The 17,137-nt window shown below is 35.8% G+C and overlaps 1 protein-coding gene across 3 annotated transcripts in view; it reads left to right on the plus strand.

Annotated features, from left to right (window-relative positions):
* The first annotated feature begins 14,952 nt into the window (after positions 1-14,952).
* The window catches only part of LOC150100723 (interleukin-1 receptor-associated kinase 4-like), a 206,311-nt gene continuing 204,126 nt past the window's right edge, over positions 14,953-17,137 (plus strand). For all 3 annotated transcript variants that reach the window (XM_090402006.1, XM_090402007.1, XM_090402008.1), the window contains exon 1: positions 14,953-15,069. The gene's annotated coding sequence lies outside the window, so the exon portion shown is untranslated. The remainder of the gene's footprint in view (positions 15,070-17,137) is intronic.

A 17,137-nucleotide genomic window follows, 5' to 3' on the forward strand; every position in this document is an offset into this window, starting at 1 on the left:
TGCAGGCTGTCGGGCTGGCGGACAGTCGCAGAGGACCGTGCCCAGTGGCGACAAGTGGAGCTTGAGGCCAAAAGTCCCCTCGGGCTGAATATGCCTGGCTAATGTATGTAATAATGTAATACTCTGACTCTAATGTGTTTTTGTACTAGGATTGGGATAATATATTATTTATTATGGACAATAAAAAAAATGAGAAACGAATTCAAACAGGAGAAATGAAATTTCTCAGAAAAACAGTATATATACAAAGTGGGACCATAAAACAAATGAAGAGATTTTACAATCCCTGAATATAAAACCAACTAATTACTACATAAGACAGTATAAACAAAAATAGATAGAACATTTAAAGCGAATGGACAACAGAACACTACCGGAAATATTATACAGATATAAAATAAGTGGAAAAAGAAGAATCGGAAGACCAAGAAAGAGATGGCATGAAACCAGGACAGGCCACCTGGCCTAAATTCCATGTTAGGAAGAATATCTGTTTTAATAACTGCTTGAATAACTCGGAAGAATAACCGAAGAGTAACTGTTCACGGTTGTTGCTTTATTAATTGGACAATTCTCCAGAAGAGGCATGGGATACCAGGTAACAACAAATTTTTCAAATTCAGGAACTGTAACAAATGGAAAAAATTTATCCCACGGTGTATTGAAAAACATTTTATAGAATTATAATCCAAGAGATCGAACACGCAGCACGAAAAAGCTATTATTGTTAGTCAAAGCCTCTAATGAAATAACGAAGGAAATCAAGCTCTTTGAGTGAATTTGCATCACTGTTATGATTGGTGGAGGCAAAAGGGAAAAATTTCGAGTGTCCACTTACATCATGTTGGTCTGAATCATGTTGAATATGAAACATGTTGTGATTCACAACATTAATCTCTGAATATAATAAATTTAGTTTAATCCTTTATCCAAGTGTCAGCAAACAAAGTTTGCACCTGAAGTATCTTCAGCACTGAGGCAACTCGTGTTAAAGGTGAACCAAGCTCTCGTCAGTACTTGTCTTAGTATATCCCATAATGCAAAGCACATCTCCCATAATGTAAATTAGTATCTCCCATAATGCAAACCGCATCTCCCATAATGTAAATTAATATCTCCCATAATGCAAAGCACATCTTGAGGACATGTTTAATGCTGTGCATTAAGGGACGGGTCACTACCCAGACCGGTTTCGACCTGTATTGAGGTCTCATCAGCGGGAGCCAGACCCAGAGGTGGTGATACTAAAGTGGAAGCAATGGAGAGGTCATATTTACCTATATCCATTGCTTCCACCTTAGTATCACCACCTCCTGGTCTGGCTCCCACAATATATTTAATGTTTGAAAAAAATAATGTGGGTTCTACGGTCGATTTTCTTGAGTTTATGGGATGAAAAACCCGAGTTTCCCAGAGGAAAAACCTGCTTGCCATGTCAAAGATCGACTAACTCGGATACCGATCGAAAAAAGGCTTAGAAAAATTTCCTCTAGTTGACGACCAGATTCGAAACATAGTCTTCCTTCTTGCGGTCAAGCGCCAGTGTACAAACGCCACATCCACTGAGCTACACAGGATAATAACAATAATAAAAAAAAATCAGCTAACACCTTTTTATTCCCTTATATATAAGGAGTAGGCGAGGCCGTTTTTAGCCCTATCTAACTTTTGGAGATTGAGTGGGCAGTTCAATCTCTACTGGTACCCAATGAGAGATAGCTGGCCCAAGGCTATCACTAATTAAGAGGCATGCAGTGAAGAGTGACGGCTTAAAAAGTGCCGCCATCTTGTAGTCCCTAAACCTAACACTCGTATTTAATATCTGAAATAATGTGGGTTCTACAGTCGATTTTCTTGAGTTTATGGGACAAAAAACCCTAGTTTCCGGGAGAAAAAACCCGCTTTCCAGAGATCGATTAACTCGGGAATCAGGCGAAAAATGGCTTAGAAAAATTTCCTCTAGTCGCTGAGTAGACTCGAAATCAAGTCTTCCTTCATGCGGCCCCAAGCGCTGTGGTGTGCAAACGCCACATCCATTGAGTTACACAGGCTCTCCTGTGTAATAATAATAATAATAATAATAATAATAATAATAATAATAATAATAATAATAATAATAATAATAAAGGACGGTTGAAAAATAATAAAATCAAAAACAAACTGATTAACAAATATAATATGCACAAAAAAAAATTCCTGAAGTTACCGAAGAGCTAAAACAAAGAATTACAGTGACTGCAGAACCAACGTCAGTTCTTTTAGTCTCTCAGGAGAAATACAAATGCAAACTATCATTCACCCGGAAAAGAAGAAACACTCAAATTGTGGAAGTCAATCTGGGATAATCCTATTGAACACAATAAAGATGCTTCATGGATTAAGGAAATAGAATCAGAAATGAAACAAAAACAAATGCAAAATGTTATTATCACTAAAGAAATGGTCAATGCTCAAGCTAGAAAATTAAAAATTTGGAGTGCACCTGGCAAAAACGAACTACATGGATTTTAGTTAAAACATCTAACCAGTCTACATGATCAAATGGCAGAACAATTTAATTATTTGTTGCAGTCAGGCTCAGTGGAAGACTGGATGATATCTGGGCGCACTTTTCTCTTCATGAAAGATAAAGATAAGGGTGCAGACCCAAGTAACTATCGTCCAATAGCATGCCTACCAACTATGCTTAAGCTGTTCACCGCAATCATAGCAAATTCCATATACCACTACATATCAGATAATAAGATTTATCCGATTGAACAAAAAGGCAATTTTCAAAAATCAAGAGGAACAAACGACCAGATCCTTATTAATAAAATGATTCTCAGAAACTCAAAAAGACGAAAAACTAATTTAAACATGGCATGGATAGACTATTAGAAAGCACTCGATTCCCTCCCACACTCCTGGATCCTAAAATCATTAAAAATATTTGGAATTAGCAAAAACATATGTTCGTTTCTGGGTACTACTATGACATCATGGAACAGTGGCGCACCCAGAGGGGGGGAAAGGGGCCTGGGCACCCCCCAAGAAAAGGAAAAAAACACTAGAAAAATTTCCAAAAATCTTTTCCTAATTAAAATTCATTTTTTGTATTTATGTTGTGTGCTACTTATGAATTAGCGATCACTGCAGATGCTCAGTTATAGGTCGTATGCGATGTGTAGTGTGTATTCGCAAAACGTCTACTCAACTCAGCCCCCCCCCAAAGGTTAAATCCTGAGCTCTCGGCCCCCTCCAAGATTAAATCCTGAGTGCGCCACTGTCATGGAAAACAACATTGATAGTGAATAATGAAGATTTGGAGATATCAGCATTAAACGTGGAATTTTCCAATGTGATTCCTTGTCACCATTGCTCTTCAACATTTCTTTGATACCTTTGTCTATGATTCTGAAGAAAACAAAACTTGGATAGGAAATTTCTAAATGTAATATTACAATTTCCCATCTGTTGTACATGGATGACTTGAAGCTATATGGAAAATCGGTCCAGTAAATAGATTCTTTATTGAACACAGTTCGTATTTTCAGTCAGTACATCAAATTGGAACTTGGTTTAGATAAATGCGCAATTATATCTATTAAACGAGGAAAAATTAATGACACTAGCAATTTTAATTTCGATCAAGAGAAATATATAAAAGCAATTTCAGCTGACGAACACTATAAATACCTAGGAATATTAGAAGCCAATGATATTCTTTACTTGAAAGGTAAACAACAGGCAGCATCTGAATACATTAAAAGAGTTAGAAATATTCGGAAAACAAAACTAAATGGATTAAACACAATTAGAGCAATGAATCTTGGGCTATACCAGTGACCAGATACACAGCTGGCATACTAAATTGGAAAAAATAAGACCTAGACAAACTAGACCACAAAACTAGAAACCTAATGACTATGAATCATGCATTACATCCACGAAGTGCTGTTGACCGGTTGTACCTACCGAGGAAAATAGGTGGACGGGGTCTGCTGCAAGTGAGACAGACTGTGGAAGAAGAAATTAGTTTAAGAAATTACATCGACAATAGCTCTGAGCCAATGCTTCAAGCAATTACACAAGAGGGCCTTCTAAAAGCAATAGGAAACAAATCCGATTACAAAAAGGAACAACAAAATATCGGATGTGAAAATAAACCCTTGCATGGCCAATATCTTCGAGATACTGAGGAACAAAATTGCCTTGAACAAGACATGGCAATGGCTACAATACGAATCCATTAAAAGAGAAACAGAAGGATTTATTTATTAAATGGATAAGAATCCTATTTTGTTTTATAGCCAGTAAGTGAAACTCAAGATCGAGAAACTACGATCTAAGAGTTTCAATGCCGAAAAACTATCGGCGAAGGCAATTCGAAGCAAAGGTGGAGCAAGCTCCCTCACTATTCTTGATATTCTCTCATAATGTAAAACACAGCTCCTAGGAGATGTATTATTGTTTTACATTATGAGGTGAGGTCACTACCCAGACTGGTTTCAACCCTTTACATGCATTACAAAGTAATGCAATCAAAGCAAAAATTTTCAACATCAATAATAACAGCAAATGCAGATTATGCGATCAGAAAGATGAGACTATAGAACATCTAATCAGTGCCTGCAGCAAAATAGCTCAAGCTGACTATAAATACCGCCATAATCAAGTGGTCAAAATAGTTCATTGGCGTGTATGCAAAAAAATATGGCTTCCCTATTTCTGATAACTGGTGGCAGCATAAAATAGAGACTGTATTGTAAAACGAAACAGCAAAAATTCTCCTGGACTTTAGAATACAAACTGATCGGTAATTGGAACACAATAGACCTGACATCACAATTATCGAGCATCGACAGGTTTGGATTATCGATATTGCAGTACCCAGTGATAACAACATCAACAACAAAGAACTGGAAAAAATTACTGAATATCGAGATCAGGCAATCGAAGTTGGCCAACTGTGGCTTAAACACACCAAAGTCATTCCAATAGTTATCGGTGCACTCGGTGCAACTTCAAAGAAGCTGTCCAACTATTTAGAGCAATTAAAAATCAATGAAGTGACCCCGTATGACCTACAAAAAAATAACATTACTTGGAACAGTCCATATTTTACGACGCTACCTGACGGACTATTCTTAGATTCTTGTGAAGAATCTGAATTGTTCTAAATCACCAGTCAAATTTTTATTTATATGATATCTTGTTTTGACTGTGTATCAATTATGTGAATAAAATAATAATAATAATAATTTTTTAAGTTAAATTTTTTTTATTGTTTCAGATATATTGCATACCTATATATATTTTTAAAATAATAATAATAATTTATTACATATGATACAACATTACATACATTTGTTTACATATGAAACAACATTATTATTATTATTTCACACCTCCAGGGAGTCAAAAGACCCATCGAGGGAAAAATTACTTACATTTGTTTACGTATGATACAAAATTACATACATTTCATTACATTTCATACATTCATGTATTCTGATAATAATAACAATAATATTTTTTTGCAATAATAATTATAATAATTTACAACATATGATACATAAATTACATACTTATCATTACATATGATACAACATTACATACATATGTTTACATGTGATATGTACATTACATGCATTTGATTACATATGATGCATTTATTATTTTATTTATTTATTTTTTTTATCTTCGATGAGTTGAGATGTATATTCTCAGCTTTCACCTCGAAGCTTATCTGAGGATGACACCAATTATTATTTATTGGTTTATTTGTTGTGTTGGAAAGCTATGAAATCAAATCTATGTTTAATTGGCTTGATTTCCACTGCAGCCGTTGTTTGAGGAATTCGCACGCGCGCACACACACACACACACACACACACACGCACGCGCGCGCACGCGCGCGCGCGCGACAACTTGGAATGTCTTGATGCATCACTGAACTGGAAGCCTGAGCGAATATATTGTGTTTCATTGCATTTGTATGGTAAATTGTGTGCGTGTTTCTTGTTCATAGTATGCCCTAGAGCTCTTTTCCGGCTATTGTGGTTTATTATTATTATTATTATTATTATTATTATTATTTTAACGGTGTCTCCATGGAGTCAAAAGACTCATCGCGGGAGACCCGACATTGACACACTAACCATTATTTACACAATACCTGTCATACCTCTCCTTAAATTCATTCACAGTTGAAGCATTCACAACCAGTTCTGGCAAAGCATTCCACCCATTCACAACCCTCCAAGTAAAAAATCTAGACCTAACACCCTTGTTAACCACACTCTTACACAATCTCCAGGGATGGCCCCTCGTTCTCTCACATCCTGCATTGGTCTTAAGAATATCATCAGTATCAATCCTGTAAAATCCCTTTAACAATTTAAATACCTCTATCATATCTCCTCTCCTACGTCTATCAGCTAGTTTTTGGAGCCCACAGATCATCAATCTATCCTCATAGGGAACATCCCACAGACCTGCAACAATCTTTGTAACCCGCCTCTGAATCCTCTCTACCACTTACGCATCACCAAGAAATCCTGGCGACCAGATCTGTGCACAATAGTCCAAATGCGGCCTTATTAATGCCTTATAGAGTGGAACAATAACTTCCCTATCCATGCTTGTTAGTGTGTTCCTCAACAACCATGTAATTTGATGTGATGTTTTGGCAATCTTAGCAATATGCCCTTTAAACTTAAGTTCTCTGTCGACAATAACTCCCAAGTCTCTTGTCTCATCAACTTCCTGCAGTTCAGTTCCGTTAATATAGTAAACAGCATGCGATGTCATCCTCCCGAAGTGCATCACCTTACACTTAGCCACGTTGAACTGACAGCCATTTACCTCAGTCCATAGCGTCAGCCTATTGAAGTCATCCTGTAAAATATCCACATTATTTGAATTGATTATCGCTCTTCCCAATTTTGCATCATCAGCAAACAAGTGGATATTTCCATTCAAGGTATTTCCAATATCATTGATGTACAAATTAAACAATAGAGGACCAAGAACTGAGCCCTGAGGTACACCACTAGTCACTTGCCTTTTCCTGGACTCAGCTCCTCCGTAAACCACTCTTTGATATCTGTCCGCCAGCCATCCTTTAATCCAAATCACCATCTTCGGATCCAAACCCATTTGCTCTAATTTATGTAACAGAGTTCCATGTGGAATCCTGTCAAAAGCCTTTACAAAGTCAAGCAGTATCACTGAGTAACGATTTCCTTTATCCAACTCCACTGTTACTTTATTATAGAACGTAAGCAAATTACTTAGGCAAGACCTACCCTTCACAAAAACCATGTTGCCCCTTATAAAGTATCATATTGCTGTCCACCCAGTCCTGAATTCTAATTTTAACTAATTTCTCCAAAATCATAACCACCACTCCAGATATATTGATTGGTCTATAATTTGCAACATCAGTCTTAGAGCCTTCCTTGTTCAATGGAACTATTTTCCCCTCTTTCCACTCTATTGGCACTTTACCAGAACTGAGGCTTAAATTAAACTTCCTGGTTAGAGGAGTTGCTAATTCTCTTGCACATTCTCGTAACACATGGGCCGATATGCATCTAACCCAATGGCAGTGTTAGCATTAAGGTTCTTTAATATATTAAGCACCTCAATTTCATTTATCTCTATACTCTCATCAGTCAATGGCACATCTGACACTGCACTATCACTACGAAGATGGTACACTTTTGCGAAATGATCACTAAGCAACTCAACTATTTGATTAGCTTCAGTAATTTCCTTACCATCAACACTTTTTAAAGTAATCTTTCCATGGATATTCTTCCTTTTACTAGCCACATAGCGAAAGAAAACTTTAGGGTTTCTTTTGGATTCATCAGCTAGCTTCCTCTCATAATTAGCTTTGGCTTTTCTTACCATGTACCTTATATTGCTCACTGGAACGCTCATCACCTTTTTCTTTATATGTCTTCCACAACCTTTTCTTTATCTGCAACTCTTGTTTAATAGTATTAGTCATCCATTTTATTCCTACTTGATTTCTCCTTCTGACTCTGGGAATACAGTCTGATACAGCTTTCTTCAAATACTCCTTGAGAATCTCCCACTCACCATCAACATCTCTCCCCTTGAATTTCTCATGCCATAATACAGCTGAAAGCTGACTTCTCAGCTTGCCATAATTACCAGCCTTGTAATTCCACATATACCCATTCTTAATAGAATATTCAGTACGTCTTTCAATCTCCCAGGTCAAGACCACATGATCGCTTTCCCCAAGTGGAGACTTTGTAACTAAATTACTTACTGATATGTTCTCCGATGTTATGACCATATCTAACACTCTAGAATCTCTTGTCCCTTCCATCACATGCTGCTCAGGTAATTATCTCTTAACAATTGTATAAACTCTATTTCCTTTGTTCCTTGTGACCATTCCTTCCCCGAATCTATGTCCCCAAAGTTAAAATCCCCCATAATAATTACTTGACCTTTACTCATCGTGCTAATTTGCCAATACATGCTATCTACATTCTCCCTTATTCCCATTGGATTATATCAACAACCAATTACATATTTTGCCTTGTTAATCTCTATCTCACACCAAACAGCCTCTAATGAACTGCCCTCTACATACCTGTCACAGTGAGGTACTTCTATCTTTTTTGGCTTTAATGTTTCGTCTATCATTAATAAAACCCCTCCCCCATTCTGTCATCTCTGTCCTGCCTGAAAATACTGTACCCCTTACATTCAATCCCAATAACTATATCATTCTTGGGTAACCAAGTTTCGCTAATTCCTATAATTTTTGGCCATGTTGTACTAAGTAATGACAAAAATTCTTCACACTTATTCCTAATACTTCGAGCATTGGTATACATAAACTGCAATACTCCCTTCCTCCCATAATATCCCTGTGTGCGAATTACCCTACTCTGTATACTGTTAACATTCTGTGAACAATTAATCCCAGTTTCACAACGATTAATGACCTTAGTACTATTTACAGCTAACTCTATCACCTGCCTCCCTAGCAAATCCCATTTCCCTGTTTATGACCCTTTACTCTATCCTTTATCAATAAATGTTCTAAATGCCAAGCTCCTAATCCATTTAAGTGCAAACCATCTCTCTTAAAATACTCCTTCCTTTTATCAAACTCATCCCAGACATTCATAAAATGAATATTCAGTTTCATTTCTTTGCAAAACCTTTTACACAATCTGGACACCATTCCATTTACTATAATTGCTCTTCTGTTCATTTCATCACAATCAAATCGTGGTAGCACACTTATGATCTTTCCCCTCTCACTCTTTGCATTCATTGCAATAATTAAATTCTTCAAATACCGTCTTACTGAAAATCTTTCGCTACGTAGATCGTTCGTCCCTATAACTGCAATAATCTCACCCACTCTATCTTTCTGCAATTTCACAGCCCTAGTTATATCCTTAATCTTTGACCCTGGATAACACGCTTTAATTACTCTACCATCCTTCACACCCTTAATTATAGAATTCCCATACAGCACAACATCTCTTTTGCTTCTTCTTAACTTGACATCGTTTACTCCCACTGATGCTTGTTTTTGTTCCTGAACCCCTCTCACATTCTTTAGTATATCACTCAGCAATATGTGTGTATCTATTTCTGCACTATTTATTCCATGCACATATTCACTTCTGTTATTCTCATACTTTGTCATTCTTAAATCCCCCATACTTCCTATTCCATAAAAAATATTAGAACATATTGGAATTCTAAAAGATAGATTATACAATTTTGTCTGATCAAAATTATAAAATACATTACAGTCATTACTTAAATTAAGGGGATATTAAATCCCGCTTAGTTTTAAAACCGAATAAGAAACTCAAAGATCGGAATCAGAGAGTTTCTTGCCGATTATATCCTTAATCTTTGACCCTGGATAACACGCTTTAATTACTCTACCATCCTTCACACCCTTAATTATAGAATTCCCATACAGCACAACATCTTTTTTGCTTCTTCTTAACTTGACATCGTGATGAAGCCTCAAAAAAGGCTGAAACCGGTCTGGGTAGTGACCTCCCTCCATAATGTAATAACAGCATACATTTCCTAGGAAATGTGTTTTTACATTATGGAAAATACCTAAGAATAGTGATCTGAACTTCCTCCACCTTTGCAACGAGTTGCCCGGTATTGTACTACGTACTAGGATCACTGGCATTGGCTAACGCTAGTGTCGCCGATACTTTATAGTTTACTATATTCGGCAAGAAACTCTCTGATTCCGATCTTTGAGTTTCTTATTCGGTTTTAAACCTATGCGGGATTTAATATCCCCTTAATTTAAGTAATGTTTTCATTGCCGAAATGAAGCTTATTAGCTCTTTATACTTATGTATATTACAGTCATTTAAAAATGTCCGTTCATTTGCTTCAGGATTTGTTTGAAAGATTTCTGTATTGAAAAGGTAATTTGTTTATCATGTCTGGAATGTAGAAGTTTCGTGTGCCTTTCTGTAGTGATTATTGTATTTATATGTCATATAATTAGTTGTCTGAGGTCTTGTTATACGGTATGTATTTCTGACTGTCCTGTGGTTGGCATCGAAATAATGTGTTAGCAAAGATGCATAGTGACATAAATGTTTTGCTGTCAGTATTTTGTGTTCTGACATTGCAGTGTATATAAAGTCGTTGTTGTCTCTTTGTTCCCAAAAGATCAGTTTCATCATTTGTACTGTAGCAAGATTAGTCTATTTAGTTTGTAGGGTGCACAAATCTGTATCGAAGTAAATTCCAAGGTATGGTATGGTTTCGACCTGAGTGATTGTATTGGTTTTGCTGTTCTGTGTGTTTTTTTATGTTGGAAAGTGGATGTTGGATGGTTATATAATTGTTATCAACTGATCGAGCCAGAGGTTTTCTGAATATCATTAATTTTGTCTTTTCTGAGTTTAGGTGTATGGAGTTTTTCGTGAGCCAGTCTATGATCAGATTTATGTCATGTTGCATATTTGTTTGGGCTATGCTTGCGTTATTATGGATGGATATTATTGCTGTATCGTTTGCGTATTGGAATATCTTACCTTTGAGTGGGAGCTGATTAATATCGTGCGTGTAAATGTTGAATAGAGTTGGGGAGAGTATAGCACCCTGTGGTACTCCATAGGTTACTAGTAGCTCTCTGCTTCGGTTTGACCCGATACGTGTGATATGCTTTCTATTTTGAAGGTAGTTTGTAAACCACCTGTGAAGAGGCCCGTCTATTCCAACATGTCTCAGCTTTTAACAAGGTTTGATGTGTAAGTGTATCGAATGCTTTAGTTAGATCAATAAAGACTACCATGGCAATTTTGTTTTTGTCTAAGGCGGTATTAATTACGTCTGTAAAGTCTTCCAAGAGAGATGTTGTTCCCTTATTTTTCTGAAAACCATATTGTGTTTGGGGATAATATGAAAGATCTCAGTGTATGCTGAGTTTCTTCAGTATGATCCGCTCTATAATTTGATTGATAATTGGTAATGTTGCTATGGGTCTGTAATTGCTGATTAAATTTCTTTTTCTATGTTTGTATATGGGTGTGATTATGGCGGTCTTTAGCATACTTGGTGTCTGTCCTGTTTTAAATATTTTATTTATTAATTTTAGTAGGATAGGACTTAAACTAGTTACATGTTGCTTTATATCTCTGGTCTGATACCATCAATTCCTGGGCCTTTGTTTGGTTTGATTTGATGTATTGCAGATAGAAGTTCTGCTTCTTTTATGGTTGGGAACCACAATGTCTGTTTTGATTGTGGTCCAAGTGGAGGATCTCGTTTTGTGATTGGGGGAATATTTCTGTGCAGTTCTTGAATGGAGTCTGCAAAGTATTGGTTAAAATCATTTGTTAGTTGTTGGTTAGGTTTTGCGTCTTTCATGAAGCTGTGTTTTATGGTTTCGGAGGCTGTGGTGTTGGGAACAAAATCTAGCATCTCATTGATCAGATGGCAGGTTTGTTTCATGTTTTATTGTGCAGAGGTTAGTTTGTCTCTGTAGTAGCTTCTTTTTGCATTTCTGATTTGTGTTGTAAGGCGATTCCTTGTTATCTTATATTCAGTTTTTAAAGCTGTGTTATTTGGATATCGCTTTAATTCTTTCCATAAAGCGTCCTTTCTGTGTATTTCTGGGATTAAGTTTTGTGTTATCCAAGGATTTTGTGTTGTTTTTGAACGAATTCTGACTTTCTTTGTAGCTTTCTTATATATTTCCTACAGTGTGAGTTTGATGCTGTTGTATAAGATATCTGCTGAATCTGATGCCAGGTGTTCGCAGTCTGTTTTTCTTATTTCGTGGTTGACTATTTCTTCGTCTTTTATTGTTTTCTGTCGCTTTTCTTTTGTGGGACATTGCATGGATATTGTCTTGGTGTGCAGGTTTAGAGCAGTGAAGTAATGGTCTGCTACTTTGCACTTTATGACTGTTGCAGTGTAACTGTTTGGTGGTGCTCGGACGTTTATATGATCTAGACAGGAGGCAGTGATAGTATTTCCGAATATTTCTTCTCTAGTACATGATGTTATTGTTCGTATTAGATTATGTATGGATAGCGTGTCTAGGTATTGTATAGTGTTGTTCTGGTTTTCGTTTGCAATATTTATGTTTATGTCGCCAATTATCACGAGGTATTCGGTTGAGCATATTTCTTGGCTTGAAAGCCAGCAATTGAGTTCGTGCAAGAAATTTATCATATTTAGGTTTGGTGGCCTGTAAATAGCATTTAGTATTATGGGATTGGTGGTATTAGTCATTTTGAGGCAAAGGGTTTCAGCATGCTCAAACTGATAGGCCGTTTCTTTTGCTATTAATTTTTGCTTGATAAATATTAATATTCCACCCCCTCTTTTTGTTTGGTGGCATGATCTAGGTTGTTGGAAGCATGGAATTTGGAAAGCAGTCGCTTCGTCATTAGTTATGGATGTTTCTGTAAGAATCAATATATCAAACTAGTAACAATAACCTGTAACAATAACCAATGTTTTGGAATGCTTCTGATGCTAATATGCAAGATTGAGAGACCTCTCGCTTGTACTGTGTGTTGTTTCCATGCATCAAGCGATTCGAAAGTACAATTACTGATGTATTCTGGTGTAATTACATCTATCTGATGGTTCACATTCATTTTTGTTGTGGTCAGATCTTCTTATTGTACTAAGTTGGAGTCTTTTTTCTTTCACTCTGGCAACCTATCTATATCTTCCGAGCTTTTTATTTGTATAGACTTTGAAGTTTGTGACTTTCTCAAGAATATTTTACCGTCTTTGATCCATAAAAATTGATACTTTTTTTCTGTTTTTTCTTTTCTTGCTTGGTTCAAAAGATTCTGATTGAAAGGTGTTAAATACTCAGATAGAAAGATTGGTGTATTGTCTTGCGATGCATTTAAGTCCTTGACTACTGGTTTTTTCAGTCTGCTGGCTTTTATGAGATTATCTCTTGTAGCCTTGCTTGTCAGACAAACTATGACTGGTGCGGGTCGTGGCAAGCCTTGTTTTTTGTTCTTCCTGGGAATCCGATTTATGGTCTGAATATCATTATGCTTTAGGGTGATGTCAATTGCATGGCCTAACTTTAAAACTACGTCTGTGAGATTTTCTGTGGATTCAGTTTCTGGAAGACCGTTTATGACAAGGTCTTCTTTATGTTGTTGTTGGTTTAAAACTTCGTATTGTAGTTTCAAGGAATTAAATTCTTGACGGAGTTCCGATGTGTCTTTTATCAATTTGTGTTGCCTGTCAGTTAATGCGTTAATGTTTGTTTTAATGTCTTTTACCGTTTGTAAGACTTCTTCGACTTTTGAATAATTAAATTTAACAAACTCTTCATATTCGCTAATTTTTTTGTTATTTGTTTATTCTGTTTATCAACTAGTTCTTGGACAAGATCTACCAAGCTGGCTTTTATATTTTCTAAACCTTTTTCTAGTAATAAATTTACGGAACTCAAATTATAAGACTCACCGATATTTTGTTGTCTGTTCAGTTCATCGTCCGATTCTGCCTCCAGCGGAATCAGTTGTGTCGTGGGTGATAGCATTTCGTTGTTCTCTCTCTACTGTTTAGGCACTTCCATTCTTCTCGTTTGGCATTGGATTTGCGTTGCTAGGTTGTTTCTGAAAGTCCGGAACATGTAAAGTGAAGATTCCTATGGCATTTCCTGCAGGTTATATAACATCCGTCGGACGGTAATTCCTTCTGACACTTGTTGCACTTCATGTGATAAACCCTTGTCATAAACGGTCTTCCAGAAACTGAATCCACAGAAAATCTCAGAGACGTAGTTTTAAAGTTAGGCAATGCAATTGACACCCCCCCCTAGAGCATAATGATATTCAGACCATAAATCGGTTTCCCAGGAAGAACAAAAAACAAGGCTCGCCACGACCCGCACCAGTCATAGTTCGTCTGACAATAATAATAATAATAATAATAATAATAATAATAATAATAATAATTACTTGTCCATTAACTTCACCAATAGATAGCACTGAGGCTAATTAAACACTTTCAAATTTCATCAGCGCCATCTATTGGATAGTATTTATGAAAATGTATAGAAATTATTGCTGTTGATATTTTAGTACTAGTAACATCGAAAGTGGACCGAATATATGTCATGTCAGCAGACAGTTTTACGTGTGTAATGATTGTGTAATAAAAAAAAAAAAAAGGAAAGAAAAGAAAAGGCAGAAATATCAAAATAAAAGAGAATAAAATTTCTCTCATTTAATACATTCCTATCAATCCCTTCTCAAAAACATCCATGAACTTTATGAAATACATTGCGGTTTATCTCGAATTTATTGTTATGGATATTTTCGCCTTTGATATTTTATTACATGCTCATTAATAATGTTTATGTTTACTCTCTTGGGAAAATTCAGGGTAACTTCATACACTACACGGAAGTGTGTCTTCGTTACTTATCAGCTTTCTTGTAGCGATGAATTAAAGTTTTTGCTGCTTTAATACTCACTACAATAATTGTTTCGTCTGTTTTTTTGTTTTTTTTTAATTTAATTCACTGTCCTCAATTCATTCTGCCTGGTATGTGCGTTATTATGCTTTATATTTTGAAAAATATAGTGGTTACGTTTATTGTAGATAAAAAAGCCAGTTAGATTTTGAAACTGAGCTTAACGGTAGTGTTTTGATAAGCCCTTTATCAACAGGCATTCATGGTTGCATGTCTCGTGATGGGCAATGCCTGATTTTTATGACATTAAAATAAGGTGGCCTTTCCCCAATCATCGGGCGCATTCCCTTCAACAAGATTTATGTGTCGTCTTCTCTTTCTCTGATTTTTAAATTTATTTCGCCTTCCTGATTATATTTGCTATTGTAGTAGTTAAAATAAATATTTGCTTATTTTATGAGACATTCAGTCAGAAACTGGTAGCAAATCCTGGTGTATATTGAATTCAGATGCATTCTTCAGAAAAAATATTCGATTTCCTGTTAACTAGCCCACCCAATTTATTAAGTGATGTAAAAATTTCATCTTTTGTAAATTACATGTGTTTGTAAAAAAAAAAAAAGTGTATCATTTAAAAATGGTGTCACTTGTTCGAAATCACCAACAAAAAAAGGCCACTTTATATTAAAACTTGTTAAAGAAAACATGGCAGCATGTCGATACAATCGATTGTTGCCTTCCAGTGATCAAGCAGCTAACTGTCTGCCTAGCGTTAACCAAGAGACTGGAAGGGAATCCCTTAACAAGTTATAATACAATATATGTATATTGAAAGTCATTTAGTTTAGAGAAACATTAAACTAAATTATTAATAAAAATATTAAAATAATCTAAAAATGCATTTGTCCATGGCTTCCAGAACTGAGGTCTTGAAAACCTAATATGATATAACCATGTAGGGCATATTCATCCTTTTTTAATAAAAAGAAAATGAAATAATTATGCATCCAATTTAAATGAAAGAGAAGACATCAGAATTTTTCCTATTTTGGTGTTCTCACTTTTGAGTGTGTTTTGTAACAATATTCAAAATTATAAAAAATTTGTTATTGTAGCAGTTGAACCTACAGCCTATTTTGTAGTATACACAGTTTATTCGCCATTTTTAGTATGGAATTTTGCTTCATTTCAAATTGTTTTGTGAATGTTATTATTAAATATGTCCCAATTCCTACTTCAGTAGCAATTCAACTGATTTTAATAAAGAAATAAGAGCTCTGGCTGAGTAGAACAAGGTAGCAAAATCATTTTTCCACTGAAAGACTGTTGAAACCAAAATTGAGATGCTTTGAAGTGAAATGAATTTTATTAGAGATCCTAAATATCATCATAATTTATCCCCTTCAAATCCCAGGATTTGAAATGGATAAATTGACTGTGGAAAGGGTACAGAGGCAAATAACAAAGATGGTTTCAGGACTGTACAATATGAGTTATGAGGATCGACTGAGGGAATGTGGACTGCAGAGTTTGGTGGATAGAAGAAGGAGAGGTGATATGATTGAGACTTAAACTGTTGAGAGGCAGTTACAGGGTAAACATTGGAGAGTTCTTTCACTTGGTGGAACGGCGGGAAGGTGTGATGACAAGAGGCCATCCCTGGAAGTTACGAAAGGAGGCTGTGCATAAGAGGGTGAGGAGTAGTTTCTTTGTGTGGAAGGGTGGTTGAACCTTGGAATGCATTGCCTGAAAGAGTGGTTGGAGCAGGAATGGTCAATGGATTCAAGGAGTGGTATGATAAACTTTGTGTTTCCTAAAAACGACCTCCCACGATGAGTCTTTTGACTCCATGGAAGCCTGGATAATAATAATCATCTTTTCCTGATATGTATCCCCAAGCTGTATAGAGTAGTGCTGTGATAGTAATACATAATTAAATTTATATTATTACTAGTTTCCTACTGACAGTTTTCTTCCAAATTAATCTATTATTTGCCAGATCTCCAGTATTATCTGATTTTCCATTTCATATTAATATTAATATGAAATAAGGATATTAATAAAACAATACTAACTCTATCAATCCACTTAGATATTGATCTTTGCATCTTTTTCTGATATCATACACATATACAAGCCAGATTTGCTGACCTTTTATCTTCTATTTTGTTTAAATAACTATACCACTTTAGATTAGTT

The sequence above is a fragment of the Typopeltis vanoorti genome, chromosome 12, assembly GCF_054136105.1.
Source record: "Typopeltis vanoorti isolate ZY-2024b chromosome 12, IOZ_Tvanoo_1.0, whole genome shotgun sequence".
Lineage (NCBI taxonomy): Eukaryota > Metazoa > Arthropoda > Arachnida > Uropygi > Thelyphonidae > Typopeltis > Typopeltis vanoorti.